The sequence below is a fragment of the Palaemon carinicauda genome, chromosome 18 (assembly GCF_036898095.1).
Source record: "Palaemon carinicauda isolate YSFRI2023 chromosome 18, ASM3689809v2, whole genome shotgun sequence".
Classification (NCBI taxonomy): domain Eukaryota; kingdom Metazoa; phylum Arthropoda; class Malacostraca; order Decapoda; family Palaemonidae; genus Palaemon; species Palaemon carinicauda.
The window spans coordinates 112,094,827-112,102,326 of NC_090742.1; positions in this window are offsets into that span (position 1 = coordinate 112,094,827).

A 7,500-nucleotide genomic window follows, 5' to 3' on the forward strand; every position below is an offset into this window, starting at 1 on the left:
GTTTTTAATCATCCGAAATCCTCTCAATAGGATGACATGTTCGATACAGGATCTCGCACTTTCATTAGCTGATGGATATTCCGTATTGGAAAAGGAAATTTTTCTCCGTCCATCGTTTTTTTCATTTGTTTTATTTTTCCATGAATGAATTATGAATATTCACCAACCGATCTATGTATTTTTCTTTCTATCTACATAAATAGATTGATAAATAGGTTTAGTTTCTTTAAGCATATTATGAATATCCACCCACCTATCTAACTATTCATCTTTCTATCTATAGAGATAGAAAAATAGATTTAGTTTCTATAAATCAATTATGAATTCCACCCACCTATCTATCTATTTAAATTTATAGCTACATAGATAGATAGATATTAGGTAATATTATCAATAAATTTTACATAAGTAATGAGTACTTTCAGAAGCTATTGTTTATTCCAATTTTTATCATTAAATGTATTTTTTTCAAAGAAGAACATTTGATGAAATATCCTGAAATGTAGTGAAAAGTCTATAATTATTTGATTTTAAATCTAATCTATCAAAATTCTGGTTGTTACTATGAGAATTGTGTAAACTGCGAATATTAATAAAGTTCATCATCACTTGATAATGAATGTTTCATAAATAGTTAAGACAAAATGCTGAAAAGAAAAGTTCATTTTAATTTACATAAAATCTTCATGCAATTACCAAGTAACATTGTAGGGTTGCCAGAAAAAAAAAAAAAAAAAAAGTCACTTGTAAATCAGTTATCGAGGTTTCTAATGCCTACTCCATGAAATCGGTATATTGCAGACAATGTAAACACAGAATGTTCACTTAACCATCTTGTAAAATTGTCTTCACTAAATGTATGTATTCACCCTGTCGACGTTTATTTATTTGTTAGTGAACAACTTCAGGGAAAAATTACGTTACCGATATTGATCAACATTGGTACTCATGTTGGATATGACCCAAAGATTAATCTGTAACATTTTGGATAAAGTACACCAAAATACAAGTAAGCAACAATACTTTGAAATAATAGCAATCTTAAGTAAATGGTAAATAATATTTTTTTTTTTTCGTAAACAACATAACGCAAATACCGCAGGACCAATTTAAACGAAACTTGATGGACATGTAAGGTATGACCGAAGGACAAATCCATTAGATTTTGAAGAAAATATATCGAAGTACTTCACAAGGACACAGCGGAGTTAAGAGCAAAATCAGTTTGCTTGGCGTGGCGAAAGCATTCTCTCTACTGAGTACACCTCTAATTAGCTATGCAAATATTATAAAGTAATTTGATAACTAATTAGGACTTACGCTGGCCAACAAGGTTAGTGAAGAAGCAATGCGATATTGGGAAACTTATGATATGATCACCAGTAAATGTTAATATATATATGTAAAAATTTTGTCATTTGACACAGTTTTCTATTACTAAATATGAATCAGCATGCATTAAGTAACATATTTGCGGAAAACATTACTTAATTGTGCAGTTATATAGAAATAAAAATATTTTCGCTTAAATAAATAGAAATTATGTAGTTAGAGAACGATATCTATAGGATATGTTTTCGAGAAATTTCTCTCTCTCTCTCTCTCTCTCTCTCTCTCTCTCTCTCTCTCTCTCTCTCTCTCTCTCTCTCTCTCTCTCTCTCTCTCTCTCTCTCTCTCTCTCTAATAATGAGACAATCACAAATAAGGAAGCAATTAAAGACCTTGGCGTAATGGCAAATAGGAATATGTTATGCAACGACCAAATGGGAACACTGTTGGCTAAATGTAAAGGAAAAAATGGGAATGCTATCCATACACTTTAACACAAGAAAAGCAGAACACATGATTATGCTGTACAAAGCATATGTACGTAGTACTCTCGAGTACTGCCATGTGATATGGTACCCACACTGCCAAAAGGATATTGCACAAATAGAGAGTGTACAAAGGTCCTTTATTGCAAGAATAGGAGAAGTTAAGGACTTTGACTACTGGGAAAGACTGCAGTTTTTAAAATTATACAGTCTAGAAAGGAGAAGAGAACGCTGCATGATAATACAAGCATGGAAAACAAATCGAAAGAATTACTGAAAACATCATGGAGCTAAAAATATCAGAATGAGCAAGCCGAGGTAGATTAATAGTGCCCAAAACTATACCAGGAAACTAAGGAAGGCACAACGGACATTAATTCACTACGCACCAGCCTCGATAATGCAGCGACTGTTTAATGCGCTGCCAGCTCATCTAAGAAACATATCATGAGTGAGCGTAGATGTGTATAAGAATAAGCTCGATAAATACCTGAGATGCATCCCAGACCATCCAAGACTGGAAGATGCAAAATAAACCGTAAGATGCATAAGTAACTCTCCGGTGGATATACGAGGTGCCTTACACTGAGTACCTGGGGGAACCCAAACATAGAATAAGGCAATAAGGTATGTAAGCCTCATCATAGTTTTGTAGCCTTGAGCCTACAGTGGTGATAGATATACGATTATTAGCTTAACCTTTACTCTAAAATGTATTTATTTGTTTCTATGAGCAAATGGGGTGTCAATTGAAATATAGCACGTACGATAATTATGATAATTACAATTATCACTTAGACTCATAAACAGAAGAAATAAAAACAGTCATCGAAGGTATAGTTATTACAGAAACAATTGAAATAAAATTTTCTTGAATTGTGATAAATTGCGCTTATTATCAGCAACATTCCTTAATCAAAGGGCATATATAACGTGCATGTTTTTTGTGTATGACTGGATGTGAGAAACTGCATTTTTTTTTATTATTGCTCCTGCAGATGTACAAAGAAACAGCGGTTCTTACATTTGAATTATTCATTGGAAACTAATCTAAACCTAATTGATTTTAGAAGCCACCTTTAATTCAAGCTATACAATTTCATTTCCTGGAAGATCTGAATGCAAAAGTTGGTCAGGATTATGGAAAATCTTATCGAATATGCATAAAGAACTAACTGAACGACGGTGCCAGAGATTAATATCTAAATCAGGAATAAGAAATTTAATAGACCGAAGTTCATGTATAACAAATTCAAGATGAGATTCAGCAGTTGAAGACCAGACAAGAGAACAATACTCGAAACAAGGTGGAACAAAAGAATTAAAACACTTCTGAATAGATTGATCACCGAAAATCTTAAAAGACTTTCTCAATAAGCCATTTTTTCTGCAATTGAAGAAGAGACACACGGGATATCTTTCTCATGAGTAAATTTGCTATCAATAACCACACCTAAATTTTCAAAAGAGTCACACAGAGTTAAAGAAACATCATCAATGCAAAGGTCCGGATGTTGAGGAGCCACTGTCCTCGACCTGGTTGCAATTATGCTTCAAGTTTTGTTAGGATTCAACTTCACCTCCCATAATTTGCACTTTATATTAGTTTTAGCTTGATCTCTATTAAGGGATTCCGCAACCTCAGGTCTACATTCAAGAGATGGAATTAGTGCAAAGAGATTAGCAACATCTGCATATGCAACAAACTTGTTTTGTAGACTAAACCACATGTCATGTCCAATGGTATCAAAATGAATAAGCTAGACTCAATCACAAAATTATTGGGCTGAAATATGTCGTTTTACTAATAGTTTTACTAGTGATCAGATACGAAGGTTCAACTATGTTATCATCCATTTAGAACCAACTTGCTCATGGTGACAAAAAAAGGGCTTAATCAATGAGTATTTAAATGTCATCACCATCATTGTCATTATCAGTTTCATACTTTTTCTATGTTCCGATCATATCACACTCACTGCCACACTAGCAAAGATCGGTGTTTTATAAATTCTTTGTTTTGCAAGAACTTCTGGCGAAAGAGCAGTCTGTCTCACATTAGCAGCTAGTTATCTGGATGATAACCTTTTTGAGCTGGATGGGCATCTGCCCTGGTTGGTTTCAGCTGGAAATCTGACTCCTTGTGGTAGTCATTCTGCAGGGGATCTAATGTGGATCCCGTAGATCAATGCTGACCTGTTTAAACATTCTGGCATGGATATGGGCTTTCAGGACACGTTGTTTCATAGCTCCAAGTGTAGGAGGAAGCAAGGCACTTTCTGCCATATGCTTGCTGAAGATACGCCAACACTGTTCGGAGATAAGCTTGAAGTAGATGCCTTTAAGGGAGTCGGCTGCGCAGATGGAGCTAGCCAGAGTGACTAACATAGTTTTGGTCACTTCTGTCTTTGCTGAAAACGTCGGCAGAGGACTGATTACATCTCTACCTACCTTCATGTATACCTGCAGCCAGGTTGATTTGTCTATACGAAAAAAATCTTAGTGATGTCAGTGGCAGCGAATACTTAGAAGGCTGGTAAAGATTTTACTCGTTTTACCTCTATGGATCTCCATATTGAGTCTATCCACACAAATACAAAGGCCATGGAAAAATATGTTTTTCAGCGTGGAGTTATGGTTTGCTATAACTAACACCATGACATCTGTGTCTGGGGAGAAATGAACAACAACTGGTAAATCAACATTGTGATAATTTTTTCATGGTTGTTGTCTTAGAATAGTAAGTATTTTTTGCTCCTGGTATACCCTGAAGAAGAGGGGAGACCAGTTTGTGGCATGTACTCTTGTACTCCGTCTTTGAAGTAAGATGGTTGGTCAGTTTCAGCCTTCCTCTTGTTTTGGGAAAGGAACCTACTCATTGGTATGTGATTTATGTTCGCGTTATCTCAAACTTGCTACTGAATTGAAGCTAATTTTTGCTTTATATTATCAACGGAGGCCAGAGTTATCCATTTATGTGTCAAACATAAGGATACTTTCATCCTAATATCGTGTGAGGGACATCAGCCTGTTGTTGAAACATTCACTGAGATCTTTGACTGTCACTGTGGTTTCTGGTTTCGTGGTCAGTCTGTTTGGGATTTTATATATATCTTACAAATGTAGGACACATTATAGACAGGCTTTTAAGTTCTAGGTACTAACGAAACTAGGCATGATCAGATGTCTCAACCTTACTTGTTATAACACCAGGGCTAAAAATATTCCAGATTTTTATGTAGACTTTTTCATAATTTACTCAGGACCTGATTCAGGAGCAAAGTTTAAAGCTCTTAAGCCACGGAGTTAATTAAGAAACTTATTCAAACCAATCCCTATGGTTAGCATTGAAAACACCAACAAACAAAAAGAATCCGCTCAATCGTCTTATTGTCTCTTACCCATAATGGTAAGAATACAATCGAGAATGTAATCATCAAAGTTTAGGATCAGATAGATAGAATTCGAATAGAAAATGGTTAAGTCAGCCACAAACTTTTATGATCTAGATTTCATAGCTACTCCATTAGCAAGGGGCTCAATCTTAATATAAACCGCCATACCCTTTGGTCTAGGAATGGTATCCATTTTAAAGTTATTGGCTTCTTCAAATCTGGAGAAAGCTTCTCAGACGAGTGCCTCTTTTGAGAAACAAAAGTTTCTGAACATAATGAAATATATTGCTGTCTGAAAGTAACTGTTTTATTTTTAATATTACCATGTGGTTTGCGAATGCAAATATTGCATTAAACTTGATTCACGTCTGTAGGTAGAATAAGAATTAATGAAATAATACGCTCTCTTCATATTTATAAATAAAACCCTTTCTATTAATAATATTGTAATTTTTCGTTGTCTGCTCCAAACATATAAATTCATAACGTAAAAAAATATTCGTGGAGTTTTCGAAAACATCTCAATAACACATCCACCAAAACGTTTTCCATATCCAGAGCTTTATGGATTAAAACCGTGAAAGCCTATAGAAATTAAATAAATAATAATGCGGAAAACTTGGTTGTTCAGTTAATCACAAACTTCAGTTAAATTTAAATCTTCATTGTGTGACCATTACATTTAAATCTTTTGAAGCTGAAACATCACAGTTTGTAATCTTGTTTTATTTTTTATCTCATTACCTCCACAAAGAAGTTAATTGTTTCACCTGGCTTTAATGCGTGTTGTGTTTTAGTTTTAAAAGCGAATAAGGACCTCATCATGATTTTTTGATACCATGATTCAAGCACAATAATCCGTAGAGATTTGATAATAATTAAGTTACGAAACTTGAGTGAATCATTAAATGGTTCAAATATACAAAAATTCGAGACAGTTAAGTTGCACACATACTATAGATTTGAGAATCTCTTTTTTTATAATTTACAGGCTAGGCTGGTGGTGGGAAGGGGATAAAGCGAGAAGGATTTTGGTGTTGATCCTATTAAAAGGTTAATTCTAAAATCAGGCTCTGCATTTTGGTAACTATCTAACTCATTTTACGAGGCCAATCCAAATTTGTATTAGTGGACGATTATTCAATTTTTATCCCCAACCATTTACTTTTTATTTTCGTTTCTTCTATGTTTCCTTGAAAGATTCTGATAATCGTAGGTTTCGATAGATAAAAATTGTAATATCTAGAAGCCGTGTATTCTTTACCGGTAATGTTTTAACTATGTATGAATTCTAGGAAAGGGAATAGTTATACTGTAGGTAACTAGTTTATGACTTCCTTTTCATATTAAAAACAATACTATTTTGTAAAGTAGGCAATATTTATACTACTATTTCAGTAAACCCCTCACAATATTACTCAGTATCCTTATAACACCTTGATTTTGTGTTTTTTTTTTTTCAGATAGGAAACAGAATTCTATTTTCCCTTTTTGGTTTTTCATTACATATTTTCTTGACTATTATAAGATGATATATTTATTGCAAATGAGTATCCATACACTAATTTTGAGTTAAGAAATATTTGCCAACTTTCGAGTGTTCAGTTATCAAAGTCTTGTAAATATCAAGTATTCAGGTTTTGTTCATTACATTATATTCTATTTACATTTGAATTGAAGTAAGTTTTTGTTCTTTGAAAAGTTGATCAACCTTTTATACATGAATGAAATTGAGGGTAACTCCTCTACAGCTTCAGACGAAATAAACAAAATATTTGAAAAAGAGATATTCCTATCAAATGGAGTATAATGATTCTTCCTAACATATGTCACATTTGTGAAGGTCAACGACGAAGGGTTACGTCAATTATACTTATTTTGACGCTTAACACTGTCCGTAGCCACAATGAAATCATTAATAGGATTTGGCACGAACACTACGTAAAATTCAATTATATTTCTTTGTATTTATTGATTTTAAAATTTTACATAACTATTTTGTGAAGACAGTAACTGGAAAAAAATTCTTTTTACTGGGCTTGAAGTAACTATAAAATGGGGAGTTTTTTATAAGAAAATTCATTTCGAAGGATTCTTATGATAACCTTGTTTTCTATTTATCAATTATGTCAAGATTTGGCAGTAACTATTGTAGCAGAAATTAATATTCGAAAGCACATTTATTTGAGGTAAATCCTTAACGGCTGGGTAGCGTTAGGTTCCATCTTCTTTTATGGCCTCTCGTGGCATGGTTGGTTTCGACCTGGCCTTTCATTAGAAGGGGCTAGCGT